We start from the raw sequence: 20,383 nt of genomic DNA on the forward strand, positions 1-20,383 counted from the left end.
TCGACGTCCCGCATCCGCCTCCTCGGATGAGGATCCGTCGTCCCGCCGGTTCAGCCGCCCCGTCCTCCACCTCCAAGGAGCTGCTCCGACGATCGCCTTGTCTATCGCGGCTGCTCCATCCCCATAGCGTTGCCTTAACCTGCTCCACTAGAACCGCAACATCCTCACCGGCTCCTCGGACGAAGCCGAGGCCTACTCGGCACCACCAAAGAGGTTGTACACTCATCGCATCGCACCTTCTCCTTAACTCGACCTCCCAGCGCCGACGGTGCTCCATCCCGCACCCCCATGGAGCGGCTACCTCGAAGCCGGCGCCGCGGGCGACATCTCCACGGCGGCTCACCCTAGTGCGAGGCCCCTGATACGTCTCCGACGTATCTATAATTTTTGATTGCTCCATGCTATATTATCTACTGTTTTAGACATTATTGGGCTTCATTTTCCACTTTTATATTATTTTTGGGACTAACCTGTTAACCGGAGGCCCAGCTTAGAATTACTGTTTTTTGTCTGTTTTAGGGTTTCGAAGAAAAGGAATATCAAATGGAGTCCAAACGGAATGAAACCTTCGGAAACGTGATTTTCTCATCAGATAAGATCCAGGAGACTTGGACCCTCCGTCAAGAAAGCCACGAGGTGCTCACGAGGGTAGGGGCGCCCCCCCTAGGGCACGCCCCCCTACCTCGTGGGCCCCTCGAAGCTCCACCGACGTACTTCTTCCTCCTATATATATATCCACGTACCCCCAAATGATTGGGGATTGAGCCAAAAACCTAATTCCACCGCCGTAACTTTCTGTATCCCATCTTGGGGCCTGTTCCGGAGCTCCGCCGGAGGAGACATCGATCACGGAGGGCTTCTACATCATCATCCAAGCCCCTCCGATGAAGTGTGAGTGGTTTACTTCAGACCTACGGGTCCATAGCTAGTAGCTAGATGGCTTCTTCTCTCTTTTTGGATCTCAATACAATGTTCTCCCCCTCTCTCGTGGAGATATATTTGATGTAATCTTCTTTTTGCGGTGTGTTTGTTGAGACCGATGAATTGTGGGTTTATGATCAAGTCTATCTATGAATAATATTTGAATCTTCTCTGAATTCTTTTAGGTATGATTGGTTATCTTTCCAAGTCTCTTCGAATTATCAGTTTGGTTAGGCCTACTAGATAGGTTGTTCTTGCCATCGGAGAAGTGCTTAGCTTTGGGTTCAATCTTGCGGTGTCCTTTCCTAGTGACAGAAGGGGCAGCAAGGCACGTATTGTATTGTTGCCATCGAGGATAACAAGATGGTTTTTTTATCATATTGCATGAAACTATCCCTCTACATCATGTCATCTTGCTTAAGGCGTTACTCTGTTTTTAACTTAATACTCTAGATGCATGCTGGATAGCGGTCGATGAGTGGAGTAATAGTAGTAGATGCAGAATCGTTTCGGTCTACCTGTCTCGGACATGATGCCTATATACATGATCATACCTAGATATTCTCATAACTATGCTCAATTCTGTCAATTGCTCAACAGTAATTTGTTCACCCACCATAGAATACTTATGCTCTTGAGAGAAGCCACTAGTGAAACCTATGGCCACGGGTCTCTTTCTCATCATATCAATCTCCATCACTTTATTATTGCTTTGCTTTTACTTTATTTACTTTACATCTTTATACCAAAAATACCAAAAAATATATTATTTATTATCTCTATCAGATCTCACTTTCGTAAGTGACCGTGAAGGGATTGACAACCCCTAAGCGCGTTGGTTGCGTTGAGCTATTGTTTTTGTGTAGGTACGAGGGACTCAAGCGTAGCCTCCTACTGGATTGATACCTTGGTTCTCAAAAACTGAGGGAAATACTCACGCTACATTGCTGCATCATCCCTTCCTCTTCGGGGAAACCCAACGCAGTGCTCAAGAGGTAGCAGCCCCTTCGGTGGTGGCTTCCATACTAGCCGGACCTGCTGCTGCTGCTCTGGCTATGGCTCGGTCGCTCGCCCTGCTGCTGCTGCTCTGGCTCTCGCTCGCTCGCTCGCGCTATTGCTGCTGGTGCCCGGGCTCTGGCTCGCTCGCGCTGCTTCTTTCCCCCTCACTCGTGCTACTTCTCTGCTCCGATTTAGCTACACTTCAGTCGACTGAATCGACTTTTGGGTCAGTCGATTTTCAGGGGGTGGTGGGTCTCGCCGGAGTTAAGGAAGAACCACCCGCAGCGGGGAGGGGGGCTCACCGGAGAGGTACCCCACTATCTATCTTAGGGTTCTGGGTGGGGTGCTACTCGCCGGCGATGGTGGGGCGGTGGCGTGGGGATCGCCGGAGAAAAAGCTTGGCGCGGGGGGCGGGGGAGGGGCTAGAGGGCTGGCCGGGGCGGCGGCGGACCGACGGTGGGGAGTTGTTTCGGGGTGGCGAGGCGGCGGCGGACCGACGGTGGGGAGTTATTTCGGGGCGGCGAGGCGGCGGCGGGTCAGTGGTGGGGAGTTGTTTCGAGGCGGCGAGGCGGCGGTGGGTAGTTGTTTCGGGGTGGCGAGGTGGCACGGGGTTCAGTCGTTGGTGGCTGGCGGCTCAGGGGGGTGCAGGTTGAAAATGAACTGCAGGCCCTCCCTAAACTATCCCATGTGAAGTGCCTCTCTGCTACCATTGCGTTCAGTTTCGACAGTAACATTCAGATTCCACAGTAAATTTCAGTTTCGACAGTTAAGTTCAGAGACAACAGTTTTTACCTCATCTATTGTAGTCAGGTGGTTTTTTGTGATGTGAATTTTACATCTATCACTTTTGGTAATGCATTTTACATCATCTATTGGAGATGTTGTTAGAATCCCACTTGAGATTAACGATGTCTATCTTGTGCTACTTCAGCATTGACGTCTTACGGCTCACCGGAGCACGCTGTCTATAGATTCCTCAGATCTTGCTCCACACCTTCGACAGCCACCTCTGCCTCAAATTCTTCAGCGACCAACCCAATGATGCTGAGGTCGACACGGCTACGGCAAAGAGGTTGTACACTTGTCGCATTAATTATTACTCTACATTCATGTCGATCCATTAGGGCTATTGTGGTTCAACAGAAAAACATAGCAATAGGAAATTTTCCTATGCCACTCTACTATTTAATTATTCATGCATTGTTTTGAAAGGAATGGAGCAAAATATCCACCTAGACCTACTTTTCAAAATCCTATGCATGAAAACAAGACCAAGTGCATTAGTGACAGAATAACATTCTAACTGTACACACTTTCGTATGGTTTCACTTTATTTTGGCCATGTTTCTTTGCATTCCTCTGCTCCTCCTTTTCCTGTGAACCAAACACCCAAGTTGACAGAAATCATGTGTTCACAAATGCTCTGTTTCCCATGTGCATTCCTATCCTATTATGGTGTTTTTCCTCCTATCCCTGCATTTTTAGAATCATGCAAGCCAAATGAGCCCTTATAGAATTACTTCAGTTACAGGTAGGTGTCGAAGAAAACTTTGTGTGGTTTGTCCTGCTCCTGCCGCGACGTCGTCCACCTCACCTGAGCTACTCCATCAACAGAAGCATCCACCAAACCAGACATCATGACTCCTGACCATCTTTTGCTACCTCAGATTTCCTTCCCTGCCGCCGGCACCCACCACAATGGCATCACCATCATCGACTCAGCAGATGAACCTGAGGAGTACACGGGTCCACAAGAGAGGTTGCACTCTTTTGTTTCTACTTATGCTATGCATTTCTTAATATTACCTGCTACTTTATTATCCTGTTCACCTCTTAGACTCCAAGTCAGGTCCAAATTGATGTTGAAACTTGAGTTCTAAATTAGTTGTGGGGCACATATCGAGGCAACAATGAATAGTATCTCTATCTAATATCTGGTTCACCTAGGGTATGCCTATGTTGTTCATCTTGGGTGGGAAACAAATAGTAAAGCAATCGTCATCTGTTTTTTATTAAATTAAAGCAATCATCAGCTTGCTATCATTATTTTTGGATCCATCCACTGGTTGTTACCATTACTCTAGATTTCTGCATGCTCTCCTTACATAATCTCACTATTTTTTTGTATGCATGTCAGATATTGTACACAGTCATGCTGAACATGTAGATAAAAAGAGGAGTTTTGCGTGGCAATACAATTTCATCCAGACATCGCTCCATGGTGGGTTCAATGGCAAACCCTCCCCCCTCTCCATATTGATCAGAGGCAGATATCTATTCTGAGGCAGATTCAGACGCAGCTGACCACTCCTATTTACCCCCCAAGGTGTTTGCTCTAACTTGGCATGATGATGTTAGTCATATCATGCATATGTTGCCTTGCAGTGCCTACTTTTGACATCATATATATCTTCTACTTAGTTTAGACATGTTCTGTAATGCCACCTATTTAGTTTCAATATCATATATGGGAATTATGCAGTCTCATGTCTTTTAGCCAGCCATAATATATGTGAAATGTGCAATGTCATCCTGTTTAACCAGGCATCATATATTTGAATGATATATAGCCCATCCTTTTCTTCATTAAATTTCCACTTGTCGATAATGTTTGTACATTAAACTACTCTTCCTATGAATCAGCCATTTGAGTGGGTGATGGAAAAATCTGGAGTGAAAACAAGGCCTTTAGAGCAGACAGTGCTACCTGTCAAAGCATATCTCTTGTTGGGTCCCGATAGCTCCTCAGAGATGGATTCAGAGACAGATGACCAGTCCTATTCCCCAACCGAGGTGGATGCTCTAACTTGGCACGGTTCTACTTCTCATATCATGCATATGGTGTCTTGCATTGCATAGTTTAGACATCATATACACAATATTCAACACCATGTTCTTAGTTCAGACATCATATATGTGAATGCCCTCTGCTTAGCATATAAATCACATATGTGAATTAAATCATGCGATCCTGGTTACTTAGATAACATGTATGTGGATTACGTCATGGGATCTTGTTTAGTTAGTCATCATATCTTTGAATTATGTTATGCTATGCTATCCAGTTTAGATAGACATCATATATGTGAAATTATGTCATGCTATCTGTTTTAGTTAAACAATATACATGTCAATTATTTAATGTCCTTTTTTCACACTATCTATTGCATCTGTCTCTCACACAATGTCTGTACATTCAATTATGTTTCCTGTTTATCACCCATTTGAATTGGAGCGGGTGATGGCAGTATCTAGCGGAGTAAAAACACAGTCTTCAAATAAAACAGTGCTACCTCTTGGTGGATATAGCACCCCGGTTGTACATGCACAAGAACCAGCCCTACCACACATAACCCAGACTCTCACAGATTTTACCCCTACTGCAATGGACAGAGAACCAGCTTCACCCAATCTAACCCCAACCCCAGCTGATAGTAAACCAGTTCCTGTTGACACAGCACCATCTCCACCACAAAGCTCCCAAACAAGAGCAGATAGTAAGGCAGCTCCAGTGCCCAAAGCTGTAACAGCTTGGATTTTTGCCCTTTTCTTTTTCCTTTGATTTTCTTGGATTTCCTGCTTTGATTTACTTTTCCATGGCTATGTGGTTCTGACACGTGGGAAGATCATGTCTTCCTAGGTTTTATAGTGGTTTGTCACCCTCATCATCATCCCAAGATCATGTCATTTCCATCCTTAACCTAACCCAATATTCTTTTTATTGGGAACATTCCTTTTCTGATAAAGGAATAACCCTTAAAACCCTAGGTTGTGAAGCAAGCTATATTTCTGTCCCTCCTAAAATTCCCAAATAAATCTCATAAATTGTTTGGGTCATATCTTCCTTAAATATGGCAACATATTTTATTGGCCATGTTTCCAATCATGCTCAATTAATTCCTTTTCTGTTTTGTCCTAAATGACAGTTTGTGAAGCAAGTGCCATTTATCTTTTTCCAATTCAACCCAAACTTCTTGGAAATCTTTTCCTGTCCAAATAATAGCCTCCTGCCAAAATTCAACTCAATTTTCCTAGTAAATATTCCTGAGCAAAGTTTCAATGTTCCTGTCTGAGGGAAGTGATTGTGAAGGAAGTACAAGCTAGGAATATCCAAATGAGGTGAAACTTTGCAAGGTCCTTCATATGATCAAATAATGACTCTCCACCAAATATGAGCTCATTTAACTTATCTGTGTGATCCCAGCTTCAAATCTTAGTTTCTGGTCAGATTTTCAGTTTGTGAAGCAACTATTTTTTGTATTGCTTCAATTGAGCTGAAACTTTACCAGCACATGATTCTACCTATATAAACTCCCTCCACCAAGTTTTAGATCAATTAGTTAATCCATTTGCCCTGTGCAATTTTTCCAAGTTTCTGTCCAGAGCAAAGCTATATGAAGCAAGTGCTATTTTGGTTCATCCAAATGGCCTGAAACTTTTTGAGAATCTTCATACCTTCAAATCATTAGGCCATGACCAATTTCAGCTCCACTTGCCTCTCCATGTGAGTGCATCATCCAAATCCCTAATTCAAGCCATTATAGTGATTTCTACACCAACCACTAGCTAAACTCCTCTTCTTGAGCTGAAACTTTGCCATTTTAATAATCTTAGTGTGTGATCATCACCAGGCAAATTATTTACCACGTTACCAAGCTGGTGTCACCACAGCAAGTTACAAGCACCTTTCTGTTGATTTACTTTGGAGCTAAGTGCAAATCTCTTCTTTGCCTCTGGACCGATTTATTTCCTCATCTTGACTGAGGACACGACGGCCTATCTACTGGGCATTGTCGGCCCGGCCAGAACGCGCCGTTTGCACTAGTGCCTGTGGTGATCACGCCGGCGTCACACATAGTGCAAGCTCTAGCTCGATCGGGCCACTGCACTCGTCTCATCCCTCCTCGTCTCGACGTTCAACCATGTCCTGGAGCTTCCCCGTGATCGACTGCATCTCACTGCGTCGCTGCCTCATCGTGGTTCGCCTTAAATGCGTCGCAAACGCTATGCCCATGCCATGCCCAACCTCTGTCCACCACTGGAGCACTGCACAAGCTCGCTAGCGTTGCCCTAGAGCCCTCCCCGCGGCTATATATAGCATGCCCGAGGTCCCCCGCTCCTCACCAGAGCCTCCCCAAGCCTCCTCGACCACCAGAGTCGCCCGATCTCGCCAGCGTCCGCCTCTGATCGCCATGGCCGCCTCGGTTCCTCCTCGGTTCCGGCGAACCTAGCCCCTCTCCTCTCCTCCAGAGCACTCCACGAGCTTCCCCTCGTCTCCACGAGTCGCCCCTACCCCTTGTTCATCGCCGGAGAGCACCGCATCTGCATGCCCCGAGTCCGGCCGCCGCCTCCGCCGTTCGGCCTCCAGCTCGTCCGGTCGTCCCGAGCCTCCCCGCCCCCACCAGAGTGCTCCCCACCTCTCGTAGAGCTGCCCCACCCATCCCCCCTCGCCGGAGCGCCCTGCTTCGCCGAGCTCCACCTCCTCCCGCGCCTATCTGTCCTCCTCGGGTCGCCGCCCGTCGCCACCGTTCCAAGCCTCCCCGGAGGCCGCTCTTCGCCTGAACGGAGGAGGAACAACCCCGCGCACACGCCTGTGGCCTCGCCTCGGCCAACGGTGGCCGGAGCCGGCCAGGCCACCACCGGCTTCGCCCTGCCTCGTCTCGCCCTCTGTCTCGCTCGGGGCCAAGCGAACAAGGAAGAAGACGCGCCAGGCCGACCCCTCTCCCCCGCGCGCGGACCCCACCTGCCAGCCTCACCACGCGTTGACCCCGTCCCTGGCCACGTGGTAAGTGGAAGTGTATTTCGCTGTACACGTCTTCCTTTGTACGAAAACGTATTCTTGCGGTGCTTTAGGAGGAAGTACGTTTTCTCTTCCGGAAGGCGTATTTCTCTCTACTGCGGTAAAGAATGTACTTCCTCTGTTTTGAAAGCGTATTATCTGAAATACATTTTCTGTTTTTCCTCCCAGGGGCCTGTTTGCTGAAGTTTATTCACAGATTGGTCCCTGATCTCCAACTCCTCACAACTTTTCCACCGTAACTCCGATCGAGGTGAAACCAGCGCTCACTTCTTCGTATCGCCAAGCTCTATCTTTTGGTAACATTTCACTAGGTGGTATCACAGTGAAAATGACAATTTTTCCCTTGCCTCTAATCAGTCCCTTTGAGAAAGAACCGCCCGGCGTTTCGTTCCGCGGCTTCACCGCACTTCTTCCCGGAGTCTCCGTCACCCCAGGCAAGCCACGATGCCCACTTGCATGATAGTCATGCAGTAGCCATGGTTTTCAACTTGAATATTTATTAACTGTTTGCTTGTTTAAAATATGGTTATCGTTGTTTCGGTAATGCTTCTGGGTTAGTGCTTACTTTCTTTCTATGTTGATATGCACCTAGTTATTATGCCCTGCTAGTTGCTGGTATTCCTTTCATATGCTTATGCTTGCTAGTAGTACGCGTTGATGTTGGTGATGGTCTTCGATGCATGACTGTCGTTTGTCCCGAGTACCGTTGTTATGCATTTTCCATTGCATCCAGTTGGTTAAATGCTTGCATGATGGAGTCGGATGTGGGGTTCCGGCAAACCCTTAAGGTTCGAACACTGGGGTTCGCGCGAAGTCTTTCCCTCCTATCGATCTACTCTCTAGCTCGCTAAGATCTTACGAACGAACTCGACGAACTCACAACACAGAAAGACACGGGGGTTTATACTGGTTCGGGCCACCGTTGTGGTGTAATACCCTACTCCAGTGTGATGGTGGTGGATTGCCTCTTGGGCTGATGATGAACAATACAAGGGAAGAACAACCTCCTGAGGTTGAGGTGTTCTTGTGCTTTCGGACTTGTGTGTATCTCTGGGTCCGATGAGATCTCTCTGGGTCTGATGAGATCTCCCTTGGTCTGATGAGATCTCCCCTCTCTACTGTGGTGGCTAGTCCTATTTATAGAGGCCCTGGTCCTCTTCCCAAATATTGAGAGGGAAGGGAGCCAACAATGGCGGGCTAATTTAAAGGGGGACATCTAGTACAAGCTATCCTGACGAAAGGTAGTCTGCGCCTATGAAAGGCTCTGGGGGTGACGTCGTCTTGGGCTCCACAATGACCTCCATCTTGAAGTCCATGGTCTTGGCCTTGTTGCATCGAAATAGCAACCTTTGCCTGATGCCTCAGTACTCCGCGGCTGCGCCTGCCCCCTTTGCACCAAAGAGGAAACAAGGACGCTGCGTGCGCTGGCGCCCGCCTGGTGCCGATCGTCATGGCTCACGTCACGAGAGACTCATGAGGTTCACCTCGCCTTGATATCTCCGCCCCTCGCGAGCCTGCCTGACTAGGCCGCTCGGGAGGAGGTCTTGCATCATCTACCTCGCAAGGCTTGGACCCTCGCGAGGGTCTTGGATGCTTCGTTGGTGAAGATGGGCCGTACGGCCTGCTGGCTCCGCCACGCCGCGGGCCGCAGGCAGGCAAGTCTGGGGAACCCCGTTCCCAGAACGCCGACAGCAACCCCCGGGCCCAAGGTGCGCTCGGGCTTGGCTTCGCGGTGAAGCCAAGGGTCAAGTTCGTAGCACCGCTGAAAGCACAAGTGCTCCCTGGGTGGTTTTGGTAATTAATGTCAACATATCTCTTGTTGGACTAACACTTTTACCTAGTATGTTTCAGATAAGTTCAATAATGGAGTGGCATGGACTAGAGGATGTGGAACCCCTTCAAGATGCTAGGGACAAAGGATTGGCTCAAGCTTCAAGATCAAGACTCTACATTTTCTATTTTAGTGATCCAAGATCACATTGAGTCAATAGGAAAAGCCAATACTATCAAGAGGGGATGAGGTGTTACTTAATGGCTTGCTTGCTCAAAGTGCTTAGTGATATGCTCCAAAACCCTCAACTACCTTCCCACATCCACATATGACCTAAACCAAAAGTCAAACTCGGCCCCACCGATTCTATCTATCCGGCGCCACCGAGTTTCAGATGTCATAGCCACTGCCACAAACCCTAGCAAATCGGTTTCACCGATAGGGATCTCGGTCTCACCGAGATGGGATTGTAATCTCTGTGTGTATGTCCATTACCAAAATCGGTCTCACCGAGTTTGAGCAATCGGTACTACCGAGATTACAATGCAAACCCTCTGGTTAGCTTATTACCAAAATCGGTCCCACCGAGTTTGTGTAATCGGTCTCACCGAGTTTGCCTGACCAACTCTCTGGTTAGCTTATTACCAAAATCGGTCCCACCGAGTTTGTGTAATCGATCACATCGAGATTACGTTATGCCCTAACCCTAACCATATCGGTCCTACCGAGTTGCATCTCAGTCCCAGTGAAAATCCTAACGGTCACTAGGTTTGCTGAATCGATCCGACCGAGTTTAACCATTCAGTCCCACCGAGTTTGGCAAATTGTGTGTAATGGTTAGATTTTGTGTGCAGGCTATATATACCCCTCCACCCACTCTTCATTCGTGGAGAGAGCCATCAGAACATACCCACACTTCCAATACACATTTTCTGAGAGAGAACCACCTACACTTGTGTTGAGGTCAAGATATTCCATTCCAACCATATGAATCTTGATCTCTAGCCTTCCCCAAGTTGCTTTCCACTCAAATCTTCTTTCCACCAAATCCAAATCCTGTGAGAGAGAGTTGAGTGTTGGGGAGACTATCATTTGAAGCACAAGAGCAAGGGGTTCATTATCAACACATCATTTGTTACTTCTTGGAGAGTGGTGTCTCCTAGATTGGCTAGGTGTCACTTGGGAGCCTCCAACAAGATTGTGGAGTTGAACCAAGGAGTTTGTAAGGGCAAGGAGATCGCCTACTTCATGAAGATCTACCGCTAGTGAGGCAAGTCCTTCGTGGGCGACGACCGTGATGGAATAGACAAGGTTGCTTCTTCGTGGACCCTTCGTGGGTGGAGCCCTCCGTGGACTCGCGCAACCGTTATCCTCCATGGGTTGAAGTCTCCATCAACGTGGATGTATGATAGCACCACCTATCGGAACCATGACAAAAACATCCGTGTCTCCAATTGCGTTTGAATACTCCAAACCCTTCTCTTTATATTCTTACAAGTTGCATGCTTTACTTTCCGTTGCTCATATACTCATTGCATGCTTGCTTGATATGTATTGTGTTTGTTAAACTTGTACTTAAACTCCACTTAAACTTAAGAATATTGAAAACTGCAACTTTTGGCACTTAGTGTCTAATCACCCCCCTCTAGACACCTCTTCTCGATCCTTTCAATTGGTATCAGAGCTTTGGTCTCCATTGCCTTAGTTTAAACACCATTGGAGGAAGATGGATGTGTCTACTTTGGAGAGTCTTAGACATAGAGTGCCTATTCTTGATGGAGAGTATTTTCATGAGTGGAAAAATGAAATGCTTGAGATTTTCAATGAATATCATTTGAACAAGTACATTACTAGCCCTTGTGCACCTCATGTTAATCCTTTGCACCCTACCCTAGATGAAGATATTGACATGATTCGCAATCTTAGAACTGTTGAGCTCATCATTAGAGGCTTGCCTAGAAACTTGATTGGATGTTTGCCGACTCTTAAGTATGCCACTACTAGGAAAAGGCCTACTAATGGCGCACCAGTAGTGCGTCATTAGTATGCCTAGAGGTGCGCCATTACTATCTGACTTAGTAATGGCGCACCAGATAGAAGTGCGCCATTAGTAATAAATTTTTTTCAAATTTTTTTTCAAATTTTTTTAAATTTTTTTAGTTTTTTTCTTAATCTCGAGTCACTATGGCTTAATCTCGGGTCAATATGCTTAATCTCAGGTCAAATCGTGCTCTATGGTCACCCATCCTCATACTACTCCAGCCCGAGCACGCTTAACTTCGTAGTTCTATCCAACCCCAGCACCACCTCACTTCACAGGCACTTGTTGATATATCTATCATATCAATCCTATTAAACCTTGCTGATGTCTATGACTTTGTTCATGTTCATGAGTATGATGAAATTTTGAAAAAATATTTCAAACTTCTCGGTCATATTATGTATCATATTTTGAAAAATAATTCAAAAAATATTTTTTTCGAAACCAATTTTTTTCTGTTACTAGTGGCGCACCTAGCATACGGTGCGCACTAGTAAGTTTGAAATTTTTTGAATTTTTTTGCCTCCGGATCTTAAAAGCCCCGTAACTTTTTTCTGTTAGGTTTTTGGGGATTTTGAAAATTTTCCCAACAACTAGACCACATATCACATGGGAAACTTATTTTCTTTTATTTTTTTGACATTTCCATCATTTTCTTTTATTTTTTTAAACTGAAAAGGCGGTCCGGGGGGGTGCATTCGGTGGAAGTTTTCGGCCAAGTTAGTAATGGCGCACCGTGGGAGTGGTGCGCCATTACAAGTTAAAAAAAAAACAAATTCTGAATTTTTTTAAAAAAAAACTTAGTAATGGCGCACCAGTTGACAGTGCGCCATTACTAGTTTTAACTAGTGCGCCATTAATAGTTTTGAAAAAAATAAATAAAAAGTTTTTGGAAAAAAATTTTGAAAAAAATTTACTAGTGACGCACCGTGGATGTGGTGCGCCATTACTAGTTTAACTAGTAATGGCGCACTATCCACTGGTGCGCCATTACTAGTTTTGAAAAAAAGGGAAAAAATTTGTTACTAATGGCGCACCGTGGATGTGGTGCGCCATTAGTATTTGGACAGTAATGGCGCACCAACACATGGTGTGCCATTAGTATATACTAATGGCGCACCACATGTCTGGTGCGCCATTAGTGTCATTTCCATCTATAGCCCTTTTCCTAGTAGTGTGCCTACGCCATATGGAAATTTCTTGAGGAACTCTTTCCTAATTACTCCTTGAAAGATCTAGATGAAATCCTCCATAAGTCTATTGCTTTGATTAAGATGAGTTCCAATGATCCCAAATTTGGTGACTGCTTATTTGAGCTTACTAATCTTACGAGTACCAAAGGAGATGTTGGAATCATTAGCAATATCATTTCCAGAGCTATTAGAATTCATAAAGATAACTATAGAAATGATCATTTATCTAATGAATTGCCCTCTCTAGGAATTGATCAATCAAAATATGATGATGATGATGATAGTGACTATAATCTCGATGATGCGATGAGACACTTTGGTCTTATGGCAAATCTTCGCGGCTACATGGCTGGACGAAAGGAATGGGTCCTTGATAGTGGATGTACTGATCACATGACCAGAGATAAAGATATGTTCCGTGAGCTTGCTGAAAACGACGGCCCTCGAAAATATGTCACTTTTGGTGATAATTCAAAGGGTAAGGTGGTTGGCCTCCATGCAAAATGTCATGCTCGTTGAATCTCTTGGATATAATTTACTTTCAGTTTCCAGACTTGCTGATTTCGGTTTCAATGTCCTATTCACTGAAGTAGATTGCCAAGTGTTTCGTAGAGACAATCATAAAATGGTCTTTACTGGTATACATAGAGGAGATCTTTACATTGTTGATTTCACTAAAAAGGCTCAACCTAGAACTTGCTTAATTGCTAAATCTTCTAAAGGCTGGTTGTGGCATAGAAGACTAGGTCATGTTGGTATGCAAAATCTTGATAAGCTTATTAAAGGTGATCATATCCTTGGAATAAATGATGTCATATTTGACAAGGATAGACTTTGTAGTGCTTGTCAAGCAGGAAAACAAGTTGGAGGAAGTCACCGCGCGAAGAACATCATGATCACAAGAAGACCACTCGAGCTACTTCACATGGATCTCTTTGGTCCAAATGCCTACAAGAGTCTCGGTGGTAACTCATTTGGTCTAGTCATAGTTGATGAATTTTCAAGATTTACATGTGTGTTCTTTCTTGATGACAAATCGCAGGTCCAAAAGATCTTCAAAAACTTCACTAGGAAGGCCCAAAATCAGTTTGACGTGAAGATCAAGAAGGTTCGGAGCGACAACGGGACGGAGTTCAAGAACGCAAATGTGGACACCTTTCTTGACGAAGAAGGGATTTCACACGAGTTCTCGGCTACGTACACACCTCAACAAAATGGAGTTGTTGAAAGGAAGAACCGGACTCTTATCGAGATGGCAAGAACGATGCTTGATGAGTACAAAACGCCAAAGCACTTTTGGGCGGAAGCGGTTGAGATAGCTTGTCATGCAACAAATCACTTGTATCTTCACAAGCTACTCGGCAAGACGGCATACGAGCTCCTCACCGGTAAAAAACCCCAAGTTGGATACTTTCGAGTATTCGGCTCAAAGTGCTACATTCTTGATAAGCATCTTTGTTCTAAATTTGCTCCTAAATCTCATGAAGGTTTCCTACTTGGTTATGGCTCAAACTCTCACACTTACCGTGTCTACAACAATTTCACCCGAAAGGTTGAAGAGATGGTAGATGTGAAGTTTGATGAATCTAACGGCTCGCAAGTAGAGCAATTGCCAATTGATGTAGGAGACAAAGACCCTTCAGAAGCAATTCAAGACTTGTCCATTGGCAAGATTCGTCCAACGGAAGTAAAGGAGAGTACCTCGTCCGTCCAAGTGGAAGCTTATACCTCACGACAAGGTGACCCAAGAGTTGATACGGAAGCATCCACAAGTGGGACACGCCAAGATGAAGAAAATGAGGAAGCGCATCAAGATGAACATCAACAACCTCCTTCTCCACCACGACAAGAGAACGACAACATCAACAATGAAGAAGGCCAAGAAGAAGCACAAGATGAATAGGATGTTCCACCTCAACCCAAGCAAAAGCTTTCACGAGTTCGAGCAAGAATTGCTAAGGATCATCCCGTCGAGCAAATCTACAATGATATCCAAACCGGGAAAATCACTCGCTCTAAAACTCGTTTACCTAACTTTTGTGAACATTACTCATTCATCTCTAGCATTGAACCTATGAAGGTTGAAGAAGCATTGGAGGATCCGGACTGGATAAATGCTATGCATGAAGAGCTAAACAACTTTGAGAGAAATCAAGTGTGGACATTGGTCGAGAAGCCCGACAACAACCACAACATCATTGGTACCAAATGGGTGTTTCGCAATAAGCAAGATGAAGATGGACAAGTGGTTCACTACAAAGCATGTCTCGTCGCCCAAGGCTACACACAAGTTGAAGGTATGGACTATGGTGAGACATATGCTCCTGTTGCTAGACTTGAGTCCATTCACATCTTACTTGCTTATGCTAATCACCATGATATCACCTTGTACCAAATGGACATTAAAAGTGCTTTTCTAAATGGCAAAATTGAAGAGGAAGTTTATGTTAAGCAACCTCCCAGCTTTGTCAATCCTAAGAAACCTAATCATGTTTACATACTTCACAAAGCCTTTTATGGTCTTAAACAAGCTCCTAGAGCATGGTATAAATGCTTGACCAAGTTCCTTATTGAAAAAGGCTTTGAAATTGGCAAAATTGATTCTACTCTTTTTACTAAAAGGGTTAATGGAGAACTATTTGTGTGCCAAATTTATGTTGATGATATCATATTTGGTTCAACTAACCCTCATTTTAGTGAGAAGTTTGGAAAGCTAATGTCGAAGAAGTTTGAGATGTCTATGATGAGTGAACTCAAATTCTTTCTTGGTTTGCAAATCAAGCAAACTAAGGAAGGTACCTTTGTCTCTCAAACGAAGTACACCAAGGACTTATTCAAGAAGTTCAATATGCAAGAATGCAAAGGTATGACTACACCCATGCCTACTAGTGGACATCTTGATTTCACCAAAGATGGTGAACCGGTTGATCAAAAGGTTTATCGCTCTATGATTGGTTCATTGTTATATCTGTGTGCCTCTCGTCCCGATATTATGCTAAGTGTGTGCATGTGTGCACGATATCAAGCTCCTCCTAAAGAGTGTCATCTTAAGGCTGTGAAAAGGATAGTGAGATACCTAATCCATACACCAAATTTTGGCATTTGGTATCCTAAGAGGTCCTTTTTTGATCTTGTTCGCTACTCCAATTCAGACTATGCCGGAGACAAGGTTGATAGAAAATCCACTTCGGGTACTTGTCAATTCCTTGGTAGATCTCCTGTGTCTTGGTCTTCCAAGAAACAAAACTCGGTATCCTTATCCACCGCCGAAGCGGAATACATTGCCGCTGGTTCATGCTGCGCTCAATTACTTTGGATGACCCAAACTCTTAAAGATTATGGGATATATGTGAAACATGTTCCATTGCTATGTGACAATGAAAGTGCTATTAAGATTGCTCACAATCTCGTGCAACATTCTCGAACTAAGCATATTGAAGTTTATCATTATTTCATTCGAGATCATGTTGCCAAAGGGACATTAACCTTAAGCATGTTCGCATCGATAAGCAATTAGAGGATATATTCACTAAACCACTTGATGAGAAAGTGTTTTGCAGGTTGAGAGGTGAATTGAACATCATTGATGCTTCAAACTTGGAGTAGGAACTCCATTTGATACATGCGGGGCATGAGCCTATGACTAATCCTCGATATTTCTCTTATGATGCTATTCACATGTCTTGGATATATTTGTACCTTGCATGTTATCTAACCCGTGTAGGTACTTGGTTGAATCTAAATCTATGAGATTGCAACTCACTCACATCTTGAGCAATCTCTACATCACCAAGTCTCTACACAATGGTGGTTGAAGACAAGGAAGCACGAAACCATTCAAACATATCCTTTGGCAAATTCTATGTTGAGTCTCATGATTGTCATTTTGGATACACAAGTGCTCTTCCTTGCAAAGCTAACCCATGTAGGTAGATGAACTCAAACTCCAAGTGGTGCTCCCAACTCTTGATGAACTACATCAATCCTGAGCAACCCACACAAGTTCAACTACATGTGCAAGATCAACACCACCACCCAAGGTATGTTATTCCATCTTAGAGAAGCTTTACTCCAAGTCATGAGCCAAAGCAACTCGACAAGATGTGAATACATCAAAAGGCTTAAACGAAAAATGGTAATCCATTTTGAGCTTAAACAATGAGTATGACCTATGATCAAGTGCTCTCACTTGACTCCTAAGTCAACATACTCTAACATAGGTGACTTCGTCACCGACCATTTCTAGATGAAGTTCTCTAGTGTTTCTCCGTGCTTTTGCATTTGCATATTTGTTTCCCCTTTCAAAAAAAAACTTCATCTAGAACTTTTAGTTTCTTTTCTTTCCTTTTTGTTCTGCATTTTCTGCATCCATTCATTGCAAATCTTTCAGTTAATTCCTTGCATATCCTTGTGAGATCTTACTTGTCTAGTGAGCTGAGGTGACAAGTGGTTTCACTCTAATGAACTCGGTCACACCGGTTTGTTCTCTTCGGCCTAACCGAAATCTTTCAGTGTAACCGAAGCACACAATTCGGAGTCACCGATTCCACCACAGGAAAACCAACTTGCCACTTGTTCCTGATTTCTATTTGCTCCAGCTCCACTCAATGATTCTTGTCCTCTACCAGCATCATATTAGACATGCCGCTTTGCTCTGTGACTCGAGGACCAACCCATTTGTATTACATGTCCAGAAGAGCCCTTCTTGGAAATTGATGTCAAAGGGGGGGAGAGAGTTCACATCAAAGCTTAATTACCTTTGGGGGAGAGAGAGATACTTCCTATAGGGGGAGAAAGAGAGAATACTCAGGGGGAGAGAGTTTCCCTACTAGGAGAAAGTAATATCATCAAAGACCCCAGATGCTTGGTGTTCAAGAGGAGAGATGTCACATGTCTTTAAGAGGGGAAAGACATGTTTGGTTGCTTGCTTTAGCTCAAGCTCTATTGTTCCTTTTTGTTGCTCTGATTTCTGTACCCTATCTTCTCCCAATATCCCGTGCAGATTCAGGGGGAGCAAGACATCTAAGGGAAGGAAATCTCTGATTTTATTGCATATCTTTACCTTTGGGGACATGTCTATATCCTATGTGGTACTTAGTACTCACTCTACATGTCATCCCAATCTTGGTTCTCTTGTGGTTTCTCTTGTTTGCTCTGGTCAGTAGGTGTATCTGTGTTATTTAACCTTGTTTGCGCAGGTTCATCCCATCCTAAGCCAACTCAAGACCACAAGGTAAGTATATGCATCATAGTCATGTGAATGAGAAGTTCTTGCTGATGTACATACTGTTTGCAAGAAGGACTCATGAGCATGAAGGTACATTTCTCACATTCACATCATTTGCTCTGATTCATATAGCTAAGATACATGTAACACATTGCTTACTCTGTCATGTTTACGCATTCACATGCTCCTATATTCAATATTCACATGATTGCACACATGTAGGGAGAGCCTATGCATGTTACATGTCTTTCCAAAGCTTTACTTGCTATTCTCTATATCTTTATCTAAAGCTTTGATGTATGTTGTCATCAATTACCAAAAAGGGGGATACTGAAAGCACAAGTGCTCCCTGGGTGGTTCTGGTAATTAAAGTCGAAATTCATATTTCTAAATTTTCCGAACAACTAGACCACATATCACATGGGAAACTTATTTTATTTTATTTTTTTGACATTTCCATCATTTTGTTTTATTTTTTTTCTGAAAAGGCGGTCCATGGGGGGGGTGCATTCGGTGGAAGTTTTGGGCCAAGTTAGTAATGGCGCACCGTGGGAGTGGTGCGCCATTACTAGTTAAACTAGTAATGGTGCACCACACCCATGGTACGCCATTACTAGTTTTGAAAAAAAAAATTCTGATTTTTTTAAAAAACTTAGTAATGGCGCACCACTTGACAGTGCGCCATTACTAGTTTTAACTAGTAATGGCGCACTGTCCACTGGTGCGCCATTACTAGTTTTGAAAAAAAAATGTTGAAATTTTTTTTGAAAATAATTTACTAGTGGCACACCGTGGATGTGGTGCGCCATTACTAGTTTAACTAGTAATGTCGCACTATCCACTGGTGCGCCATTACTAGTTTAAAAAAAATGAAAACAATTTGTTACTAATGGCGCACCGTGGATGTGGTGCGCCATTAGTATTTGGACACTAATGGCGCACCAACACATGATGCACCATTAGTATATACTAATGGCGCACCACATGTCTGGTGCGCCATTAGTGTCATTTCCATCTATAGTCCTTTTCCTAGTAGTGTGCCTACGCCATATGGAAATTTCTTGAGGAACTCTTTCCTAATTACTCCTTGAAAGATCTAGATGAAATCCTCCATAAGTCTATTGCTTTGATTAAGATGAGTTCCAATGATCCCAAATTTGGTGACTGCTTATTTGAGCTTACTAATCTTACGAGTACCAAAGGAGATGTTGGAATCATTAGCAATATCATTTCCAGAGATATTAGAATTCATAAAGATAACTATAGAAATGATCATTTATCTAATGAATTGCCCTCTCTAGGAATTGATCAATCACAAGATGATGATGATGATGATGATGATGATAGTGACTATGATCTCGATGATGCGATGAGACACTTTGGTCTTATGGCAAATCTTCGCGGCTACATGGCTCGACGAAAGGAATGGGTCCTTGATAGTGGATGTACTGATCACATGACCGGAGATAAAGATATGTTCCGTGAGCTTGCTGAAAACGATGACCCTCGAAAATATGTCACTTTTCATGATAATTCAAAGGGTAAGGTGGTTGGCCTTGGTAAGGTGGCCATCTCACATGATAGCTCCATACAAAATGTCATGCTCATTGAATCTCTTGGATACAATTTACTTTCAGTTTCCAGACTTGCTGATTTCGGTTTCAATGTCCTATTCACTGAAGTAGATTGCCAAGTGTTTCGTACAGACAATCATAAAATGGTCTTTACTGGTATACGTAGAGGAGATCTTTTGTAACATCCCAAATTTTCAATTTGGAATGTTATACATAGTCATCCATGCATAACATATTTTATTCGCATTTCGTCTCGCGATCCTCAAAATCCTAAGCAACTCAAGGACCTTCGGAGAGAGTTGGGGATTTCCCGGTTTTCAAATCTGATCTTTATCAAATTTTGAAACGAGGATTTTGGTTTTAATTATTTTTCTCTCTGAAAATATTTCATATTAAAATACAAGAGAGGAGATAAGATGACTTCTCCAAAATAAATGAAATGTTGGAGGAAAAATATTAAAATCAAATATTTGTTCCATTTGGATTTTATAGCAATTTGTTGCACTAAAAAAATTGCACGTTTTCAAAATTGCATTTTAGGGCCAAGAAAATGTTCATCTCGTTCTAAATATTTTATTTAGACGATGAAAAATTGTTTTGGCATTTTTAGATTTTTATTTATTTTTTTCTAGGATTTTATTTCCGTGGGAAAAATTATTTTAAAAAAAAAGTTCCCGCGCCCGACTGGGCCTAAGGCCCAGCCGAGCCAGGTCGGCCCGCCCGCGCCACCGCCTCCCTCGGCCGCGCCGCCGTGCCCGGCACGAACGCCGAGGAGAGTCCGGCTCGGACTCTTCCCCGGGCGACCCCTCACCCAAGCAAGTCGCCGCCCCCGCCCCCTTTATAATCCGCCACCCCGC

Source organism: Triticum aestivum, chromosome 2A, assembly GCF_018294505.1.
Source record: "Triticum aestivum cultivar Chinese Spring chromosome 2A, IWGSC CS RefSeq v2.1, whole genome shotgun sequence".
Classification (NCBI taxonomy): domain Eukaryota; kingdom Viridiplantae; phylum Streptophyta; class Magnoliopsida; order Poales; family Poaceae; genus Triticum; species Triticum aestivum.